General features: G+C 36.2%; 1 protein-coding gene and 1 long non-coding RNA gene across 8 annotated transcripts in view; both read left to right on the forward strand.

Moving 5' to 3' along the window:
- ADK (adenosine kinase) overlaps positions 1 to 24,253 on the forward strand; it is a 582,906-nt gene that overhangs the window by 392,652 nt on the left and 166,001 nt on the right. The gene's annotated exons all lie outside the window — the stretch shown is intronic.
- Positions 1,745 to 24,120, forward strand: LOC141580593 (uncharacterized). The gene is made up of 2 exons (XR_012512844.1): positions 1,745 to 22,573; positions 22,659 to 24,120. It is a non-coding gene; the product is annotated as an uncharacterized LOC141580593 (long non-coding RNA).

The raw sequence follows: 24,253 nt of genomic DNA on the forward strand, positions 1-24,253 counted from the left end.
TCATTTTCTTTCATGTCTCCATTATTAAGGACAATTATAGGCATACCCATATTTAGACTGCATTCTAGCCCGGGCAATAAAGCAATAGCCCCAATCTCTCTCCCTCTTCCTCTTTCTTCGTCGTCTTTATTCTTTTTCTTATTCTTTTTTTCTTTCTCAAAAAAAAAAAAACAAACAAACAAATCAGAGGACCTTATCATAATTTGAAGACTTATTACAAAGCTACATAATCCAGACAATGTAACATTGGTGTAATGATAGACAAATAGTCCATGGAACAGAAGGGAGAGTTCAGAAATAGACCTAAATTGATTTCCAACAATATTTCAGCATCTATTTCATGGAGAAAAAAATCTTTTTGACACGTCATTCTGGAGCAATTGAATATCCATATCCAAAAACACAAACTTTGACCCATGTAACAACTGCACAGGTATTAGAATGTCTAAAAGTGTGACCATACCAAATATTGGTAAGGATGTATGGAGCTGCTGGAATGTAAAATGGTACAACTACTTTGAAGAATGGTTTTCTTGTTTCTTACAAAGTTAAATATACATCCTCCAAATGATCTACCTATCCCACTCCTAGATATTCACCCAGGACAAATGAAAGCATCTATCCATGTAAAGACAAACACAAAGGTTCATAGCAGCTTTATTTGTAATAACCAAAGTCTGGAAAACAAACCGAATGTCCACCAACTGGTAACTGCATAAACAAATTATTATGTTTTCATAAAATAGAATACTACTCAACTATCAAAGAATTGTACTATTGTTAAGAAATGAAATAACAGCATAGAATAATTTCGGAATACCTATGCTGAGTGAAAGATACTATAAAGTACAAAATGCAAAGAAATTTATAGTAATGGCAGATCCATTGTTGTCTGGGGACAGGGATGTGCTTGCTCTCTATGTGCTGTCTATAACACATCTGTTACTCCTAAAAGTTTCCTCATGCTCATTTGTGATCGAGCATGAGGAAACTTTTAGGAGTAATAGATGTGTTCCGATTGAGGTTGTGGTTCCATAACGTTATACATATGTCAAAATTTATCTAATTATACACTTTTAATTTGTGCCAATTATTGTTTGTCAGTTATACCTCAAAGTAAAGCTATTAAAATGAATATATACTTTGTGGCTTCATTTATATGGTTAAAAATAGGAAAAATTATTCTGAGCCATTAAGTCTATTAAGTAGAATGAGAATTCGTTTAAATGAGTTATATTTGGGTACAAAACTAAATACATATGAGTTATTTTTACAGTTGCTATTGAATTGGATGTGGGCATGAAAAGTGTAAAAGATTAAAGGCAGTAAAAAGCTGTAAACATCTGTATTCAGGAGTGCTTCATAGATGTTTTTGTGTTTTCTCTCTGCTTTAAAGAAATTCAAACTAGGCTGGTCACCAAAGCTCACACCTGTAATCCCAGCACGTTGGGAGGTTGAAGTGGGAGGACTGCTTGAGCAGAGGTATTGGAAACCAGCCTGGGCAACATAGTAGGACCCCATCTCTACAAATATATATATTTTTAGCTTTTTAAAAAAAACAAACTTTGGGCTCTGGGGTACATGTGCACATCCTGCATCCTGTAGGATTGTTGCATAGGTACATACATGCCATGGTGGTTTGCTGTTTCCATCATCCCCCAACCCTGCTCTCCCCACCCCCGCCACCTACATCATTCTCCCGGTACTATCTCTCCCCATTCTCCCCACCCCCTGCTGTCCCTCCCCTCCCCTCCACCTTCCCTCCACCTCCCCACCTAGCCCAGTGAGTGTTGTTCCCTTCCCTGTGCCCAAGTGTTCTCATTGTTCATCACCCGCCTATAAAACATGAAAACATGTGGTGTTTGGTTTTCTGTTCTTGTGTCAGTTTGCTGAGAATGACGGTTTCCAGATTCGTCCATGTCTCTACAAAGGACATGAACTCATCGTTTTTTATGGCTGTTTAGTATTCCATGGTGTGTATGTGCCATATTTTCTTTCTACAAATATTTTTTAAAAATTAGCCAAGCATGGTGGCACACACCTGTATTCCCAGCTACTCAAGAGACTGAGTTGGGAGGATCGCGTGTGCCTGGGAGGTTGAGGCTGCAGTGACCCACGATCATGTGACTGCACTCTGGTCTGGGTAACAATCTAAGACCCTGTCTAAAAATAAAATTTTTAAAAAGTAAAATGAGAATTCATAAACTATGAATTCTAGATGTGGTTCTATAGGAAAAACTCTAGAATGTCAGTCAATAGGCATGCTCAAATGTCTTGAGCATATATATATATATATATATATATATTAATTTTTTTATTTTTTTATTTTTTGCTGGAAACAGAGTCTTGCTCTTTTCCAGAAAATCTCAGCTAACTGCAACCTTCACTTCCCAGGTTCAAGCAATTCTTGTACCTCAGCCTCCCAAATAGCTGAGACCACAGGGCACACACCATCATGCCTCCCAAAGAGCTGAGATTACAGACATGTACCTATTTTAAATATTAGCAAATGATGTATCTTTATAAATTAAAATGTTTATGAAAGCTATTTTTTCCCTTAATCATCTCTCTGATTTATTTATCAGCTACTATTTCTTCCATTTCCTCATCTGTAAATTAAGGGGATTTGCATAGAAATACTAGACAATCTTTAAAATTTTTCTTATATCTTTAACATAAGGCTGGTTATTCATTTTTTCCCATATTCTAACATTGAGTAATACTGATAGATTTTATTATAAATTAACGAAGTTCCTGTTTTGACATCTAAAATAATGCCTGACATTTATTTTCGGTAGTTCTTCATTTTTATTATGAGTATAGCCTTAACTGTAGTGCCTTTTAAGCTGAGTTCTTCCCATTTGTGATCCCACTATTCCTTTTTTGTTTAATGAACCCAAGGGAAATGAAATCCTCTCCAAAGAATATCTGAAAATATTTGGTTAGATACATGCTGGGACAAAAAGTGAAGTATCCACAATAATACTATTGCTATATTTTTGTGACACAAATGAACTATAATTACTAAACGATATGATTTACTCTCTCTTTTTAATCCTGGTAAAAAATGCATAATATAAAATTTATACCATTTAAACTATTTTTAAGTCTACAAATCAGTGGCATTAAGTACATTCGCATTGTTGTGTAGCCATCACTACTATTCGTTTCCAGAACTTTTTTTTCATCAACCCAGGCAGAAGCTCTGTACCCATTAAACGGTAACTCCATATCCTGTTCCCTCCTCCCCTGTCACCCTTAGTAACTGTTTTACTGTCTGTCTATGAATTTGCCTGTTTTAGGTGCCTCATACAAATAGGATCATATAAAAGTTATTCGACTTAATTTCACTTAGCATAATATTTTAGAACTTCATCCATGTTATAGCATGTTACCAGAATTTCATCTTTTTAAGGCTGAATAATATTTCATTGTATATGTGAAATTTTGTTTTATTGATTCCTCTGTTTATAAACATTTGTTTCCACCTTTGATTATTATAAACAGTGGTACTCTGAATGTTAATGTACAATTATCTGTTTGAGTTCCTGCTTCTAATTCTTTTGGATATATACCTAGATGTGGAACTGTTGGATCCATGGCAGCTACACCATTTTACATTCTCGCCATCAATACTCAAGGGTTCCAGTTTCTCCACCTCCTCAACAACACTTAGTTTGCTTTTTAAAAATGATAGCTATCCTGCTTTGCATGAGGTGGCATCTCACTGTGGTTTTGATTTTCAGCCAAAGTTCAGAAATATGTAGTGACAAATTTCTGTTTCTTTAATTTAAAATATTTGGTAACCTCTTACATTGTACTTTGTACTTTTAAATTACACATCTAAATTGATTGGTTACCCTTGTTATAGTAGTTCCAAAATTAATGTAGTATAAAAACTCTTGAAATATTACATTGTAGTTTTAATTTGTTTCTGACTTCTTTGAAGTTTGAAATTTTCCCTTCAGCAACAACCATTTGTTAGATACACTCACATGAAATCAGCTTAATAAAGGACATTCAACACAAAGGTAATTATAATCCATTGATGTTCATTAATGCAAGCTGCTTTGTAGTCATTATCTAGCAGTAGATGACTAAAGAACTTGATTATGCTTGTTTTTCATTTTTATTAAATTAAGAAGTTTTTAAAAATTATGTCATTTTGCAAATGGCTCTTAGGAGTAATACCTTTCAAGGCGCCATAATCACTAGATAATTAACCTGCCAGGATTAAGTACACTCAAGTTTGCCTCAGGATGCTCAACTCTCAAATAGGGTCAATTATCTCATGATAATAACTGCCTTGTCAAGAGTTACCACTTAATTCCACAGTGAAAAGTCAAATCACCCATACCATGCACTTTAAGATAGTTTCAATAATGAAATAACAGTTTGAAATGGGGCAGAAGAATAAAGCTGAATTTTTTCATATACTAGATAAGAATAATATGCTTTAGATAAAGCTCTCCCTCATATCTAGCGTTTTGAATTTCAGAAATGATTTCAATTTATAAAAATAATATAGGCCAGGAGTGGTGGCTCACTCCTGTAATTCCAGCACTTTGGGAGGCCGAGATGGGCAGATCACGAGGTTAGGAGAACAAGATCATCCTGGCCAACATGGTGAAAGCCCATCTCCACTAAAAATACAAAAATTAGCTGGGGGTGGTGGCACACGCCTGTAGTCCCAGCTACTCGGAGGCTGAAACAAGAGAATTGCTTGAACCTGGGAGGTCGAGGTTGCAGTGAGCAGAGATCCTGCCACTGCCCTCCAGCCTGGCAACAGAGAGAGACTTCGTCTCAGGAAAAAAAAAAAAAAAAAAAAAAAGATAATATATAGCTCTGCTTCATCAGTCCTTTTCCTGGCAATATTTCCACATTGCAAATTTCCTTACAGGGAAAGCCATTTTTCCTGTTAACGTCACAGAGGATTCAATATATTTAAAATCTCTAATATATACCAAGAAAATTGAAATTACTTTCTTTACTGATTGGTGAGTTAACTTAAAAAAATCTGGTTTATCAACAAATGAATTACAGAACAGCAAAATTCTGTAGTTTTTTGTGGTTGTTTTTGTTGTTGAGTAGCTTCATATTTGGACAGAATGTGCCAAAAACAGAAATACTACTAGATAGATCAGGATATTTTGAAAGAAAATATAAAATTGTCTTTAGGTTTGTTATCCATATCTTCTAAACCTGAATGATACTTGTATCTCTTCATAAATAAACTATCATCATCATTTTATTAAACCAGATGGGACATACTGGCTTTTTCTTCTGTTATATATTTTACAGCCATGGAGATGGAAGGAGACTTTACTGATTTTTTTTATACTGTTAAACTCATTTTAATATTTCTAATAGTGAATTAATAATTTGAAACCATCAGTTATTTAAATTGTAAATAATTTTGATGCAGGTATCTTATCTGAATTTATTTTTCAGTTTCTGTACATCTGTAAAATAGAAGTCATTTGCTATTTTAAGATAAAAAGTCTTTATCAATCTATGTGTAATTATACATACGTACACCTTCTTTCAGATATTCTCCTTTTGGTTAAGACTTTCTTTTCCTTGTAAAGGTATTATTTTAATTTTTAGAACTATTTTTCTGTGCACTGGGGCACATGTTTGGGAGAAAAAAGTAAAGTTTTTATCAAGTCCATACACACAAAGAATTCTTTTTTGAAATTTTAAAATATTTATGTCAAGATTAATTCTTTATTTTTCTATGAATGTATGTATTTATTTATTAATTATCAGTTAGTTAGAGACAGGGTCTCACTGTATTGCCCAGGCTGGTCCTAAGCTCCTGGCCTCAAGTGATCTTCCCGTGTTGGCCTCCCTAAAGTTCTGGGATTACAGGCTTGAGCTACCTAGCCTGGCCAAGTCTAATTCTTTAAAGGATGTGATTTCCGAGTATTTCCAGGGATCCAAGACTGTTACCTAGATCCATATTCTGACAAAAGAGATGATCTTTCCTTCGTATCAGAATATTTCCCCCGTGAACGTAGGGAATGAGGCTATATCTAAAATGGTAATTCTGCCCTTTAAAGTATACAGAAGTGCCCTGTTTCTTCCTAAGAGAGAAGATGGAAGTCACTTTTCTGAGACTGTGTCCATAGATCTCTTTATTCCTCTTTTTCTGCTATAAGCAATAAGAGGAGCTGTTGTAAGGTTGTTATAAAATCATCAAAGAAGGGAGAAAGAAACTTTTTTGGAGGATATACACAACCCCTTCAGAAAAAAACAAAAACTTATGGTGGAAATACATAGCTGTATTTTCTGGGGCAGATAATGAAATTTGAGTTAACATAGAACTGTTGCTTCATAAGATTGTTGGTTAGCTCCTGGATTTAACTTTCTCCCTAGTGCTTTTCTGTTATATTTACTCAGCTGAAAAAAGTGAGATTGACTGTAGCACAAGGGAGACTTCTAATGTCAGTGGCATGTTGTAAAGATGTGCTATGGGAAAGATTCAGAAAATGCAAAGGGTGTTTTACTATATGCTCTGCATCTCCCTTCCTTTCTACATATCTCTTTCCTTTCTTTCTTACTCTGTTTCCCTTTTTACGTCAACTACATTGCCTCTCTGAAGATGAAATTCTTTTAAATCATCCCCAACCTAACATCCATCACTGGTAAAAAGCAATCTAATTATTATGCATTGATTTTTAAAAATTAAAAATTATAAGAAAATCGAGGAGCATTTAAATGTTTTTCATTGCAAGGGAAAATAAATACACACAAGTAAAGGAAAACGCTGTAATTTGAAATTGTTTGAATTCCTATGGAGATAATCATATTTTATGCAGTAATGCTTTTCTGTTTTATTCACTATTTCAATTAATCTTTGTTTCTGTTGCTATACCATAAATTTGTAAGTGATTATTTTGGTATTATTTGTATAGTATGCCATAATATAAAAATAATGAAAAATATTAAATATATGATAATATTTAATGTTCTTTAATTTTTTTTTTTTTTGAGACAAAGTCCTGCTCTGTCACCCAGTCTGGAGTGCAGTGGCTCAACCTCAGCTCACTGCAAACTCTACCTCCCAGGTTCAAGCAATCCTCAAACCTCAGCTTTCCTCTGGGAATACAGGCACGCACCATCACACTGGCTAATGTTTGTATTTTTAGTAGAGATGGGGTTTCACCATGTTAGCCAGACTGATCCTGAACTCCAGGCCTCAAGTGATCTGCCCATCTCTGCTTCCTAAAGTCCTGGGATTACAGACAAGAGACAGCCAAAAATTATTGTTTATTAAAAATCATTTAATGACATTGACTTATAAATAAAAACTGTAAATTTATATCACAGTAGAAAAGCGCTAGCCCTAAATTTAGAAAACCTATCTTTTCACTTAGCTCTTGAGTTTTTCATAGAGCAAACAGGAGCCAAGAAGCCAAAATTCTGACATAAGGGAGATAATTAGCAAAATTTAAATAAGTGTCATTGATTAGTCAATGGTATTTTGTTATTTATTTGTTTATTTTGATATGGACTCTCACTCTGTCACCCAGGCTGGAGTGCGGTGGCACAATCTCGACTGACTGCAACCTCCACCTCCTGGGTTCAAGTGATTCTCCTGCCTCAGCCTCCTGAGTAGCTAGGGTTACAAGCACTTGCCACCATGCCTGGCTAATTTTTGTGTTACTAGGGGTTTCACCACATTGCAAGGCTGGTCTCAAACTCCTGACCTCAGTCTTCGTCTTTTGTGACTATGACAGGTTTTGAAGAGTACTGATTGGTTTTTTTGCAGAATGCCCTTCAGTGTGGAGTTTCCTCATGATTAACACATTTTTGATAAGAATACCATAGAAACAGCCTGGTAACATAGCAAGATTCTGTCTTAACAAAAATTAAAATTAACCAGGCATGGTGGCACATTCCTGTAGTCCCAACTACTTGGGAGGCTGAGACAGGAGGATCGCTTGAGCCCAGGAATTTGAGGCTGCAGTGCACCGTGATTGCGACCCTGGACTCCAGCCTGAGTTACAGAGCAAGGCTGCTTCCCCTTAAAAAAAAAACACACACACACACAACACAGAAATGGTATTGTGTCTTTTTTTTACACATTATATTAAATTTTAGTATGTTTCATTACTGGTAATACTAACTTTGATGACTTGGTTAAGAAAGTGTTGGCCCAGTTTATTGACTTCAAAGGTACTATTTTTGGTCAGGCATAGTTGCTTACACCTGTAATCCCAGCACTATGTGGGGCCAAGGAGGACAGATCGCTTGAGTTTAGGTGTTCAAGACCAGCCTGGGCAATATGGTGTAACCCTATCTCTACTAAAAATATAAAAATTAGCCGGGCATTGCAGCGTGCACCTGTAGTCCAAGCTACTTGGGAGGCTGAGGTAAGAGGATCATTTGAGCCCAGGAGATCACATGAGTGACCTTGGAAGCAAATGCTCCCTGAAACTTGAGATCACTGCAGCCCTGGTCTAAATCTCGATTGCAGTCTTGTGAGATCTTGAGTCAGAGGCATCAGCTAAGCCATACCTGGATTCCTTATCCATAGAAACTCCAGAGATAAGTGTTTGTTATTTTATGTCACTAAGTTTTGGGACAGTTTGTCACACAATAATAACTACTATTCTGCGAAAAACAAATTTACTAAGTAGAGCTCAATATCTGTGTATAATTCTTTTTGTCTTTAGCCTTTGTTTATATTGTCAAAACACCAATTTAGTTGAAGTTAGTTCCTTTCCCTTCCAGGTACTTTATTTTTTTTTTTAAGTATGTGAAACATTTATATGGTTCTTAACATCAGAAGTATATGAAAAGGTTACTCGGAAGTGTTGCTCCTCCTGTATCTCTCATCTTCCTCATTCCCCATTCTTTCTGTATTCCTACTCTGTTTCTTCCTACCTACTGTTTATAAATAATCTCATTAGTTTCTGGCTCACATTTCTATATTTCTTTTAGTACAAATTAGCAGCTAAATTCATATTTTATTGTATCTTCTTTGTTATATGAAAGGTAGCACAATATAGATAGATCCTCTTTGAACTTAGCATTTTTTCAATCAAGTATATCTTAGAAATCATTCCATAAAACCTCAAAGAGATCATCCTCATTTTTAATTTTATTTCATTTGTTTTGTTTTGTTTTTTTAATTGAGATAGGGTCTTGCTATGTTGCCCAGGCTGGTCTTGAACTCCTGGGTGCAAGCAGTCCTTCTGCCGTGTCCTCCCAAAGTGCTGGGATTACAGACGTGCAGCCGAAATCATCCTCATTTTTTATAGTTGCATTTTCCCCATTGTGTGAATGTACCATATTTTTTCTAATCATTCTCTTATGTATGGACATTAATACTGTTTCCAGAGTTTGCACTTAAAAACAATCTTTCAATGAGTAATCTTATTGAGGCATATTTCTTGTATTGCTAGAGATATTTCTTCAGAGTAAATTCCTAGAAATGGAATTGGTGGATTAAAGGGTAAGTGCATATAACATTTTGTTTAATGTTGCCAAATTCCTCTCCAAAATAATTAAAAATGTTTTCATTCTCAGCTGCAGTGTAGGTGAATGCCTGTTTCTAATGGGGTTATTTTAATATTTGGCTATCAATTGTTTATGAAGCATTGCTATCAAATGGAATTAATTAGAAGAGTGTAAAATTCTAGCTTTATTTCAAATACTTAGTTGCTACAATTATTAAACTGTTTTGAGAGTGTAGCATTTAGTCTGTTCATTTAGCACCAGCCAGTCCATTTTAGCACAGTAAAAGTAATCCAAGAAATAAACATTGGTCATTCTTTAAGGTACAGACTTTAAAGATTCTTTTATCTCTCTCTTTCTCCTCCTTTTTTGTTTTTGCTATTTTATTAGACACCTTAGAGGAATATGAATGAATCCCCATTATATACTCTTTCGTTTCATTTTTCTGGCCCTTTATTTTCATGTTATACTTCTCTGCTACAAGTACCTCTTCCTTTCTCCTGTACTGCATAACAATTCATGGTTTCTTATCATTAATACTCATTTTGTATATTCCCTACCTCACATTCTCCCCTCTTTTCCCTCCCTTCTCCACTCCCATTCATTTGGTTATTTTATAAATATGACTCTGTGATCTTGTGCATACAGTTATAATGCTTACATGATTTTGTAATTATTTGTTAATGTATTTCCCTTTTAAAAAATAAATTATTGCACTTTAGATTCTGGGGTACATGGGTAAAACATACAGGATTGTTGCATAGGTACATACATGGTAATGTGATTTGCTGCTTCCATCTCACCATCACCTATATCTGGCATTTATCCCCATATTATTCCTCCTCAACCTCCCTACTCCCCACTGTCCCTCTCCTATTTCCCCCGCAACAGACCCCAGTGTGTGATGCTTCCCTCCCTGTGTCCATGTGTTCTCATTGTTCAACACCTGCCTGTGAGTGAGAACATGCGGTGTTTGTTTTTCTGTTCTTGTGTCAGTTTGCTGAGAATGATGGTTTCCAGATTCATCCATATCCCTACAAAGGACAGGAACTCATCATTTTTTATGGTTATATAGTATTCCATGGTGTATATGTGCCACATTTTCCTTGTCCAGTCTATCATTGATGGGCGTTTGGGTTGGTTCCAAGTCTTTGCTATTGTAAACAGTGCTGTAATGAACAACATGTGCATGTGTCTTTATAATAGAACAATTTATAATCCTTTGGATATATACCCAGTAATGGGATTGCTGGGTCAAATGGAATTTCTATTTCTAGGTCCTTGAGGAATTGCCTCACTGTCTTCCACGGTGGTTGAACTGATTTATACTCCCACCAACAGTGTAAAAGTGTTCCTATTTCTCCACATCCTCTCCAGCATCTATTGTCTCCAGATTTTTTAATGATTGCCATTCTAACTGGCGTGAGATGGTATCTCAATGTGGTTTTGATTTGCATTTCTCTAATGACTAATGATGATGAGCATTTTTTCATATGTTTGATGGCCTCATAAATGTCTTCTTTTGAAAAGTGTCTGTTCATCTCGTTGGCCCACTTTTGAATGGTTTTTGTTTTTTTTTTGTGTGTGTGTAAATCTCTTTTAATTCTTTGTAGATTCTGGATATTAGCCCTTTGTCAGATGGGTAGATTGCAAAAATTTTTTTCCCATTCTGTTGGTTGCCAGTTCACTCTAATAATTGTTTCTTTTGCTATACAGAAGCTCTGGAGTTTAATTAGATCCCATTTGTCTGTTTTGGCTTTTGTTGCCAGTGCTTTTCGTGTTTTAGTCATGAAGTCCTTGCCTATGCCTATGTCCTGGATGGTTTTGCCTAGGCTTTCTTCTAGGGTTTTTATGGTGTTAGGTCTTATGTTTAAGTCTTTAATCCATCTGGAGTTAATTTTAGTGTAAGGTGTGAGGAAGGGGTCCAGTTTCTGCTTTCTGCACATGGCTAGCCAGTTTTCCCAACACCATTTATTAAACAGTGAATCCTTTCCCCATTGCTTGTTTTTGTCAAGTTTGTCAAAGACGAGATGGTTGTAGATGTGTGGCATTGTCTCTGAGGCCTCTGTTCTGTTCCATTGGTCTATATGTCTGTTTTGGTACCAGTACCATGATGTTTTGATTACTGTAGCCTTGTAGTATAATTTGAAGTCAGGTAGCATGATGCCTCCAGCTTTGTTTCTTTTGCTTAGGATTATCTTGGCTATGCAGGCTCTCTTTTGGTTTCATATGAAGTTTAAGGTGGTTTCTTCTAGTTCTGTGAAGAGGGTCATAGGTAGCTTAATGGGGATAGCGTTGAATCTATAAATTACTTTGGGCAATATGGCCATTTTCATGATATTGATACTTCCTAACCATGAGCATGGAATGTTTTTCCATCTGTTTGTATCCTCTCTTACTTCCTTGAGCAGTGATTTGTAGTTCTCCTTGAGGGGGTCATTTACATTCTTTGTTAGTTGGATTCCTAGGTATTTTGTTCTCTTTGTAGGAATTGTGAATGGCAGTTCATTCTTGATTTGGCTCTCTTTAAGTCTGTTATTGGTGTATAGGAATGCTTGTGATTTCTGCACATTGATTTTGTATCTTGAGATTTTGCTGAAGTTACTTATCAGTTTAAGGAGATTTCAGGCTGAGATGATGGGGTCTTCTAAATAGACCATTATGTCGTCTGCAATAGAGGCAATTTGACTTCCTATTTTCCTAATCAAATACCCCTTTTTTTTCTTGCCTGACTGTTCTGGCTAGAACTTCCAATACTGTATTGAACAGGAGTGGTGAGAGAAGGCATCCTTGTCTAGTGCCAGATTTCAAAGGGAATGCTTCTTGTTTTTGCCCATTCAGTATGACATTGGCCAGGTTTGTCATAAATAGCTTTTACTATTTTGAGATGTGTTCTGTCAATACCTAGTTTATTGAGAGTTTTTTAGCATAAAGACTGTTGAATTTTGTCAAAGGCCTTCTGTATCTATTGAGATAATCATATGGTTTTTGTCTTTGGTTCTGTTTATGTGGTGGATTACATTTATAGTCTTCCATATGTTGAACCAGCCTTGCATCCCTGGGATGAAGCCTACTTGATTGTGATGGATAAGCTTTTTGATGTGCTGTTGCAATTAGTTTGCCAATATTTTATTCAAGATTTTTGTGTATGTGTTCATCATGGATATTGGCCTGAAGTTGTTTTTTTTTGTTGTTGTTGAGTCTCTGCCGGGTTTTGGTATCATGATGATGTTGGTCTCATAAAATGATTTGGGAAGGATTCTCTCTTTTTGGATTGTTTGGAATAGTTTTAGAAGGATTGGTATCAGCTCCTCTTTGTATGTCTGGTAGAATTTGGCTGTGAACCCATCTGGACCTGGGCTTTTTTTCGTTGGTAGGTTATTAATTGATGCCTCTACTTCAGCCCTTGTTATTGGTTTATTCAGGGTTTCAACTTCTTCCTGGTTTAGGATTGGTAGGGTGCAAGTGTCCAGGAATTTATCCATTTCTTCCATGTTTACTGGTTTGTGTGCATAGAGTTGTTTGTAGTAATCTCTGATGGTAGTTTGTATTTCTGTGGAATTGGTGGTGATATCCCCTTTATCGTTTTTTATTGCATCTATTTGATTCATCTCTCTCTTCTTTTTTATTAATCTGGCTAGCAGTCTGTCTATTTTGTTGATCTTTTCAAAAAACCAGCTCCTAGATTTATTGATTTTGTTTATGAAGGGTTATTTGTGTCTCTGTCTCCTTCAGTTCTCCTCTAATCTTAGTTATTTCTTGTCTTGTTCTAGTTTTTGAGATTTTTTTGTCTTGCTCCTCTAGCTCCTTCACTTTTGATGATAGGATGTTGATTTAGATCTTTCTTTGCTTCTCATGTGGGCATTTATTGCTATGTGTTTTCCTCTAGAGAGTGCTTTAAATGTGTCCCGGAGATTCTGATACGTTGTGTCTTCGTTCTCATTGGTTTCAAAGAACTTGTTTATTTCTGCCTTCAGTTCATTGTTTATCCAGTCAACATTCAAGAGCCCATTGTTCAGTTTCCATGAAGTTGTGTGGTTCTGAGTTAGTTTCTTAATTCTGAGTTCTAATTTGATTGCATTGTGGTCTGAGAGGCTGTTTGTTATGATTTCCATTCTTTTGCATTTGCCAAAGAGTGATTTACTTCCAATTATGTGGTCAATTTTAGAGTAAGTGCGATGTGGAGCTGAGAAGAATGTATATTCTTTGGGTTTGGGGTGGAGAGTTCTGTATATGTCTGTTAGGTTTGCTTGATCCAGATCAGAGTTCAGGTCCTGGGTATCCTTGTTAATTTTCTGTCTGGTTGATCTGTCTAATTTTGACAGTGGAGTGTTAAAGTCTCCCACTACTATTGGCATGAGTCTAAGTCTCTTTGTAGGTGGTGAAGAACTTGCTTTATATATCTGGGCACTCCTGTATTGGGTGGGTATGTATTTAGGATCATTAGCTCTTCTTGTTGCGTTGATCCTTTTACTATTATGTAATTACCTTCTTTGTCTCTTTTGATCTTTGTTAAAGTCTATTTTATCAGAGACTATGTTTGCAACTCCTGCTTTTTTTGCTGTCCATTTGCTTGGTAAATCTTCCTCCATCCCTTTATTTTGAGCCTATGCCTGTCCTGCATGTGAGATGGGTTTCCTGGTTACATTACACTGATGGGCTTTGACTTTTTATTCAATCTGCCAGTCTGTGTCTTTTGATTGGGACGTTTAGCCCATTTACATTTAAGGTTAATATTGTTTTTTATGAATTTGATCCTGCCATTTTGATGCTAGCTGGTTGTTTTGCCCATTAGTTGATGCAGTTTCTTCATTGTGTTGATGCTGTTTACCATTTGGTATGTTTTTGGAGTGGCTGGTACTGGTTGTTCCTTTCTATGTTTAGTGTTTCTTTTAAGGAGCTCTTGTAAGGCAGGCCTGATGGTGACAAAATCTCTCAGCAATTGCCTGTTCATAAAGGATTTTACTTCTCCTTCACTTTTAAAGCTTCGTTTGACTGGATATGAAATTCTACGTTGTAAGTTCTTTTCTTTAAGGATGTTGACTATTGGTCCCCACTCTCTTCTGGCTTGTAGGGTTTCTGCCGAGAGAGCCGCTGTAAGTCTGATGGGCTTCCCTTTGTGGATAACCCGACCTTTCTCTCTGGCTGTGCTTAGCATTTCTTTCTTCATTTTAACCCTGGTGAATCTGACAATTCTGTGCCTTGGGGTTGCTCTTCTTGAGGAATATATTTGTGGTGTTCTCTGTATTTCCTGAACTTGAGTATTGGCCTGCCTTGCTAGGTTGGGGAAGTTCTCCTGGATAATATTCTGAAAAGTGTTTTTCAGCTTGGATTCATTCCCTCTGTCACATTCAGGTACACCTATCAAATGTAGATTAGGTCTTTTCACATAATCCCATATTTCTTGGAGGCTTTGTTCGTTTCTTTCTGTTCTTTTTTCTCTAATCTTGCCTTCTCATTATATTTCACTGAGTTGATCTTCGACCTCTGATATCCTTTCTTCTGCTTCGTCAGTTCGGCTATCGAAACTTGTATATGCTTCGTGAAGTTCTTGTGTTGTGTTTTTCAGCTCCATTAAGTCATTTATATTCTTCTCTAAGCTGTTTATTCTCATTAGCATTTCATCAAACCTTTTTTCAAGATTCTTAGTTTCTTTGCATTGGGTTAGAACCTGTTCTTTTAGCTCAGAGAAGTTTGTTATTATCCACCTTCTGAAGCCTGTTTCTGTCAATTCATCAGACTCATTCTCCATCCAGCTTTGTTCCTTTGCTGGTGAGAAGTTGTGATCCCTTGGAGGAGGAGAGGCCTTCTGGTTTTGGGTGTTTTCATCCTTTTTGCTCTGGTTTCTTCCCATCTTTGTGGATTCATCTACCTTGGTCTTTGTAGTTGGTGACTTTCAGATGGAGTCTCTGAGTGGAGAGTCCTTTTTGTTGATGATTAAGTTATTTCTGTTTTTTAGTTTTCTTTCTAACAGGCCCCTCTGCTGTAGGATGGCTGGAGGTCCACTCCAGACCCTAGTTGCCTGAGGATCACCAGCAATGACTGCAGAAAAGTAAGGGTTGCCGCTAGTTTCTTCTTCTGATATCTTCGTCCCTGAAGGATACCCGCCAGATGTCAGCCTCAGCTCTCCTTTGTGAAGTGACTCTTTGAATAGACAGGGGTCAGGGAGCTGTTTGAGGAGACAGTCTGTCCCTTATAGGAGCTGAAGTGCTAAGTTGTGAGCTCTGTTGTTCCATTCAGAGCTGCTGGGCAGCTATGTTTAAGTCTGCTGCAGCAGAACTCATAACTGCCTTTTATCCCAGGTGCTCTGTCCTGGAAAGGTGGGGCTTTATTTATAAGTTCCTGATGTGTTGCTGCCTTTTTTCAGAGCTGCCCTGCCCAGCAAGGAGGTAGCCTAGTCACAGTCTGCCATCAGAGGTGTTGCTGAGCTTTCATGGGCTCTGCCCAGCTGCTGTGTGAACTTCCTTGTGGTTTTGTTTATAGAGGTATAGTGAGAACTGCCTCAGCACTAGTGGTCTGCCTCAGTAAAGATGGACTGCCTTTGTAATGGCGGATTGCCTTGGTAATAGCAGGCTGCCTCGATAGTGGTGGACTGCCTTGGTAATGGCAGACGCCCTTCCCTGAGCAGAGCTGGACCATCCCAGTCCAGTTGCACTTGCTGCAAAACTCTCAATCCAGAGCGTTTCAGATTGCTGGTCTTTCTCGGCGTGGGATCTGACATGCCAGATCATCTGGCTCCCTGTTTCAGCCTTTTTTTTTTTTCAGTTGCATGGGCGGCTCTGTCTCCCAGGCATTCCAGGTGCCAGTTGAAATGGCCACTCAGATTTGTGTGAGTTTTTGTGCAGAGAACTGCTGCGCTGACCGAAAGAGCTGTACTGGAAACTCATGGTGCTTTTCAGCCCAGGAATCTCCTTGTCTATGGGCAGTAATAACTCCTTTGGAAATGTCGTGTTCACTCACCCTCTGCGTTGTTCTCGCTGGGAACTGCACTCCAGAGCTGTTCCTATTCAGCCATTTTGCTGTCCTTCCTTCAGTGTATTTTCTCTTAACTAGAATGTGTTTCTTCACAGGAGTGACTTTTGTTCTTCCCTGTATTCTGGCCATTTTCAAATCCTGTTGATTCTAGCTTCAAATTATATGCAGAATTAAAACACATGCCTCTAGCTACTTCTGCCAATATCACCTCTGTTCCAAGTCATTATCCTCTTTTGCTTAGATGATTTCTATAACCTAATAATTAATCTCTTTGGTTTTTGTCTTTACTCCTTATGGTATAATCTTTTCTAGAAAAGTTTCACAAATGCAAGTATTTTTCTGTTATGTATTCCTAGAACTTAGTACAGTAACTAGCCCATAGTAGTTGCTCAAATAGTATTTGTTTAATGAATAAACATGGTAGCCAGAGAAATTTGTTTAAAAGGTAAATCAGATCATATCATTACCTTGTTTAAAACCAAACCCATCCAGTTCCCTCCCATCTAATTAAAAATAAAAGCCAAAGTTCTTAAAATGGCCTCCAGGACTCTGATAATCAAGCACCCCATACAGCTCTGACATTATTTTCTGCCATTCTCCTTTTCTAGCCACACTAGTATCCTGGTTGATCACTTACTATCCCTCTGCCTGGAATGCTCTTCCTTCCTATATATGTCTTCAGGCCTCTGCTCAATCCCCATTATTTTTTCAGTGAGGTGTTCCTTGACCATTCTGTATAAAGTAATTCCCTTATACCCTTTACTCCCTAATTATTTACTCTGTTTCATTTGTATTTACTTGTTTATCTTATCTGTCTTCTGCCACAGAAGTGTGCATTTCACAAGGGCTGATACTGTGTTTCTATTTTTTAGCTAAATGCCTAAAACAGCTTCTAGCAAGTAGAAACTCACATATTTGTTGAATGAATAAATGTATAAAAACAAAAAAATTCTTGAGTCCTTAATTATCATAGATGAAGTAAAAATTTATTGCCGAATCCAGTTTCATCCAGGCATACAATGTGATCCCATCAATAAACAGTTCAACTGTACTTGTCTGATATTGAGGGCTATTTATCCAAAAGTTTTCTCTTCAGCCAGTCAGTCTGATATAATAGACTGTCAGACATTTTTTTTAATATACTTTCAATGTCTAAAAGCTAGGATTATTTTTTAAAATCATACCCACAATGCCACTATTCATCTAAAAAAATTTAACAATATGTCCTTAATAATAACAAATAATCCAATCACTGGTCACATTGTATATTTGGATGAAATTTAATTCTGCATATAATTTGAAGCTAGAATCAACAGGTTTTGCTAATGGAATGCTAGTGAGATTAAAAGAAAGGAAAGTTGAGAATGACTGCATCTTTTGTTAAAATAACACGGAAAGTAATTACTATTTGTGGGCAAGATTTTTACATTGCTTTCAGTTGTCACCTTTTCAAAATTAGGATATCATGATGTAGGGCATCTGGGACTTGCTCATCTACATTGAGCCTGACTTCAACCATGGATAATAGATTTCACAATTTTTGTTATTTTCATGCAGCCCTTTCCCTGAGAGTGAATGGTATAGCTGTACATATTAATGCTCTGTTTCTATGCTAGATATACCAACCAGTATGATATAGTTATTAGCAGGCTAGCCTGGGAGTCATGGGACCTCTGATCTCTTAGCAAATTTAGCTGTATGCGATGACAAGTCCATTTAACTTCTCTAGCCCTTAATTTTCTCATCTGAAAATGGTAATATGTATAGTTTGTTTTGTCAGTATTAAGTAAAATATATGAATATGATTTCAGACATACAACAGACTATGTAAAAGCAAGGCAATGATATGATTGCTCCAATTTTTATTTTACTTCTTTCTGTTACTGCAGAATACAGAGTGAGTAAAGTAGAATGTGTATGACTCTGAACACAGACATAAGTATAGAAGAATAAATATGCTTTGCAATTTCGGTAAAATCCATATTGTTTGCTTTGGTAAAGTGATCAGTATGAAAAAAGAGCACTGTTGGGTGATAGAAATTCAAGAGAAGAGAAGTGAAAAATTATTTTTAATGTTTTCCTTTTGTTTAAGATATTCTATTATACTAATTTAACAAGCCCATGGACTCTAGTTTCCACTGAAAACATTTTGTTATTCCTCATCCTCTCTGGTTTCAGTCCATAGCATAAAGAAACTATGAAACTTCAGCCCCAAATTGTCAAATATTGCTATTTAAGAAACAGAAGATTTAAATTTATAATTTTATCTTATATTCCAGAGTTAATTGGTTCCTCCTGTGTTTAACTGCTGGTCGTTGAAGGGTATTCCAATTTTCATTTGGAAATATGATTTCTCATAGGATTTATGTTAGATATTTTCAGGGCCAAATAGATATGTTCCCATTTCTGTTTTATTGTTAAACTACTATTCCTTTTGAGCTGTAACGAACAGTTCATTCTGAGAGGCAATGTATGTTTTCAAGTAATTGACCTGAATAAAAGTAAATGTTAAACATGGAGTTGTTAATACAGTGAGTATTAGTACTAATTTGTTCAAATTAAGAATTTTTAATTTGATAAATAGAAATATTATAACATCAGTCCAATTGGATTAATAGTTTGTAGAAAGATAATTTCTTAGGTATTAATGCAAAAATGACCTCTTCATTTCCTATCACCTCCAGAAGGGAAATGGTGGTTAGGAGGTAAATTCAATTTACTTTACAATCAAACTTCACATCTGTCATGCTGAAGACAGGGTTTATCTTTCTTATTATGTGGAAAATAGAAATACACTACAAGGAATACCAAAAAATAAACCAGCTGAAATTTTGCTTGATGTTGAGGATATTTAGATGGCTGCAAAATGTGTGAAAGTAATATAAACTTACCAAAAAATGTTGTCACAACTGGCTGGAACTCAGTACTGTTTTTCAAATAACAAATGGAAGATTTCTAAGACTAGGTCAATTTAATGTGATTTCAATGCAGTAATTACTGTGTGGCATGGGCATGGTAAGAGATAGGCTTTTCTCAAAATATTCTCATCTCTGTTTTTTTAGTTGCTCTCACTTAGATTTATATTAACTGAGCTCCAGATTTTCATTTCTTTTTCATTTAAAACAATGAGAAAAATACTCCACGACATCACTGATTTAGTTATCAGATTTGCTTTATCTCTGTGTATAATAGGTAATGTGAGTACAGAAAATATACCTGAAAAGGTTGCCTGTACCTAAATTTTAAGTTAGATCATTTAAAAATTGCTTTTAAGTCTATAGAGTGTCTTGTATAGTAGGACAGATGGAAAAACTTATTTCATATTCATTTTTAGTACCTCTCATTCTTAGGAAAATAATTAGGAATGTATTCAGTTGGAAAAAATGTTGAGAAGAGTTTATTTTATATAATGATTAGTAAAACATTAAATATAATTTCTTATTCTGGAGGTTTGTAAACATCAAAATTGACAGATTCTTGATACATTTCATCAAAGTGCCTTTTTTTTTCTTTGTGAGATGGAGTTTCACTTTGTCACTCAGGCTGGAGTGCAATGGCGCACTCTCAGCTCACCCATCCATCTGCCTCCCAGGTTCAAGCAATTCTTCTGCCTCAGCTTTCAAAGGAACTGGGATTACAGATGCACACTGCCACATCCGGCTAATTTTTGTAATTTTAAGTAGAGACGGAGTTTCACCGTGTTGGTCAGGCTGGTCTCAAACCCCTGACTTCGTGATCTGCCCGCTCCAGCCTCCCAAAGTGCTGGAATTACAGGTGTGAGCCACCTCACCTAACTCATTAAAGAACCTTTAAGTGATTTCTTTAAAAAATTCCAGTTGTAACAATGCATGCTCATTGTGGAGTGTTAAAAATACAAAAACATGCAAAAGAAAAAATTAAAATTAATATTTGTCATATCACCCAGCGTTAACTACTCTGTAATTTTTCCAGTGTTTTCTTGTAGCATTTTTCCCACACATTTTTACTATATTTGTTTTTATTCCACACACTTTATTTTGAAATGATTTACAGCCTAGGAAAAATTGTAAGAAGAGTACAAAGTTCTCTCCTACTACACTCTGAGCATTCTTGCTTTCTGTCTTTCTCTCTAAATATATATGCCTAACCATAGTGCATATTCAGATTTGTCTAGTTGTCACACGAATGTTCTTTCTAGTAATTTTGTTTTCCAGGATCATGGATCATACATTGCCTTAACTTGTCATGTTTCTTGGGTTTCCTTAATCTGGAGTTCCTTGGTCTTTCTCCTTCATGGCATTACATTTATAAAGAGTGTAGTCAACTGTTCTGTGTATGTAAATTTCTAATAAATTGAAATAGATTTTATATTATTTTTCCCACTGTGTGTGTGTGTGTGTGTGTGTGTGTGTGTGTGTGTGTGTGTGTGTATTTTTTTTTTTTAAGACAGAGTCTTGCTCTGTCTTCAGGCTGGAGTTCAGTGGTGCAGTCTCAGCTCACTACAACCTCTGCCTGGGTTCAAGCAATTCTCCTGCCTCAGCCTCCCGAGTAGCCAGGACTACAGGTGCACGCCACCCCCCACCCACCCCGGCTAATTTTTGTAGTTTTAGTAGAGATGAGGTTTCACTATGTTGGCTAGGGTGGTCTCGATTTCCTGACCTTGTGATCCATCCACTTCAGCCTTCCAAAGCATTGGGATTACAGGCGTGTGCCTCCAAGCCTGGCCACTTAATGTATTTTCAGCATTTTCTGATGTCTTTAATTATGTCAATTAAAATTTTGAATCACTGTATAATATCATTTATTTTCATTAGTCTACTCTTATTGGAAATTTTTACTGTTTTTTTTCAGTATTTGCAAATACAGTTGGAAAAAAACTTTGTAAATATTTGTTGTAATTTTAATTTCTGAATCAAGTAGTTGTTAAAACATCAAGCAACAAAGCAAAAATCCTACAGAAGAGAATAATTAAATGTTAATCTCTTTGATTTTGAACAACATTAGAATGGAAATTTGAGAAAGGAGAAAATTGCCAGATAAAGAGGTTGCCAGATTTAGCAAATAAAAATATAGGATGTCCATTTAAATTTGAATTTCAGATGGGACACACAATATTTGGGACATACTTATACTAAAAAATTATTCATTGCATATCTGAAACTTAAATTTAACTGAGCATGATGTATTTTATCTGGCAGCCCTACCAGTGGTTTGAGTATTCAGGAAGACTTCATGGTAGAGATAAAGAGAGGGAGTAAAGAAGATGTTTTACACAAAAGAAGTGGTTGAGATTGTCTCTAAAACAAGAGTGAACATAGTTTATGTAAAATAGTCTCCATAAAGATAAAGACTTTATGTCTCATTCATTGCTGTATCCCCAATCCCTTAAACAATCTATACACTGTAGTCACTCAGTAAAATTTGTTGAATGAGTAAATGTATTTGCACTATAAATAAAACCAGGCAATTTGGGACAAAGATTACCTGTGTAACTAAGTAGATAAGATAAAATTTCTGTGAACCTGGAAAACCTGGCAGAAGAATTTGGACTTCCTGCCTTCCCTTATTTATTTTATAAGGATTCATTAAGTGATATATGTCACATGCACAGGATACTTTGATGAACAAGAACAGACATGGCTTCTACCCTCATGGATTTTATAGTCTGTTTTAGAGGCAGACGTTAAATGTGTAATTCCATTATTTATTTAATATTCAATAAATTTCAATTCAAGTTATTATAAATTGTAACTTACAAGTTATAAAAGTGAATTTTTAACCATTCAATTTATAATTAGAAATATGAGTACTGTGAGGGAAAAGGGTATAATATTTATGTTCTAAAATCACACACAATGAGGGAGTATTCTTAATCTGATCAAGCTGAGTGTGAATGGTGTTGTGTCTTGGGTATAGATCCAGTCTTTTCTTTGAAATCTACATTCATTCACTAATTTTTCCTCTGAATTTGTAGAACACTCTTTGGACTATTACACTTACTCTTACACATCTTTTAAAGTCTTTTTATATGGGTGATTTAGTTTACTTACTAGATTGTAATTTATTTATTTATTTATTTAGATACAGGGTCTCACATCATCAAGGCTGGAGTACAGTGGCACAATCAGTGGCAGTCTCTACCTCCCGGGCTCAGGTGATCGTCCCATCTTAACCTTTTGAGTAGCTGGGACTACAGATGTGCATCACCACGCCTAGCTAATTTTTCATATCTTTTGCAGATACCGAGTTTTGCCATGTTGCCCAGGCTAGTCTTGAACTCCTGGGCTCAAGTGATCCGCCTGCCTCAGCCTCCCAAGATCCTGGGATTACTGCACCTGGCCTAGATTGTAAATTCTTTAGTGAGCCAGGGGGTATTTCAGTTTACTTTTATCCCCTATTGTTTCATGTATATAAAATATACACAGGTGTTAATTATTTACATGTTGATTCATTGAAATTATAATGGAGCTTTTAATAGCTATAGATATGCTATGTGCACTTAAAGATAATTTCTGGATTCTTTGAACCTCTTAAAGAAGTTTATGATGCCTAGTTGTTATTCGTGGCTCCTTAGACCTTGTGTGGCAATATTAGGTCAGGGATAGATGTCTAATGATTTGCAGTCAGGGAGCTTTGGTAACCATTGTCACATATTAGCATAAATAAGAACCCAAACACTTTTTTTTTTTATATGGAGTGTTGCTCTGTCACCCAGGCTGTAGCGCAGTGGCATGATCTTGGCTCACTGCAACTTCCACTTTCCAGGTTCAAGTGATTTTCCTGCATCAGCCTCCCAAGTAGCTGGGATCACAGTCACCCACCACCATGCCTGGCTAATTTTTGTATTTTTATTAGAGACAGGGTTTCACCATGTTGGCCAGGCTAGTCTTGAACTCCTGACTTCAGGCGATCCTCTTGCCTTGGCCTCCCAAAGTGTTGTGATTACAGACATAAGCCACTGTGCCCAGCTGAGAAACAATCACTTTGACTCTGCCTTCAATACATATTGAAAATCTAACTACTGGTTACTACCTCTACTTCTTCCCTTTTAGTTGATGTTGCCGTTATCACTTGCCCAGATTATTAGGGTAGCCTCATAATTGCTCTTCCTGCCTCTGGATTTGCCCCCTCCCCCACAGCAGTAATAGGAAATGTTAGAAGTTTTTAAGTAAGCATGGTAATATTACTAGATCTGTTATTTGACACAGCCAGTTATGTTGTGTTTGGTAGATTGGAATGGGGCATAGTAGATGTGGGTTGACATGGTAGGTAGTCAAGACAGCTCAACAATCAGTTCTTAAAGACACTTCATTTTCTTGGTAAAGAATATAGGCCTACCAGTACTTGTAATTTTAATTTTAATTCATTTATATCATTTACTTATTATTATTCAATTGAATCTTAGTTTATAATATGCTATACTCACATGCTATGCTCAAATATAGTGTAATTACTTTTTTTAATATTAACACACTTTTTTATTATATTAAAATCAGGCAACGGTCTGACAATAAAAAGACTGCTTATGGAATACTGTTATGTTAAACTTCACTTACAGGATGTTAAATCCTCAGAACTAAGATTTTCCCCCGGAAAAAGGTCAATGGAAATGTCAATTGCTTTTCAGACTTAGTTGCTGCTTCAAAAGGTGGTTTTACACAAATACTAAATTAAAAAAAAAAAAAAAAAAAAAAAAAACTTTAGTATACAATGAATTGCTTTTATTTCGGTATGCATCCACATTTCAGCATTTAGTGGTCCTGAACAGAAACTGGAAAGACGCAGTAATTTGCCAGGAGGTCAAGCCTGCCAATTTCAGGGATCTCCTGTGCAC

The sequence above is a fragment of the Saimiri boliviensis genome, chromosome 12 (genome assembly GCF_048565385.1).
Source record: "Saimiri boliviensis isolate mSaiBol1 chromosome 12, mSaiBol1.pri, whole genome shotgun sequence".
In the NCBI taxonomy this organism is placed as follows: domain Eukaryota; kingdom Metazoa; phylum Chordata; class Mammalia; order Primates; family Cebidae; genus Saimiri; species Saimiri boliviensis.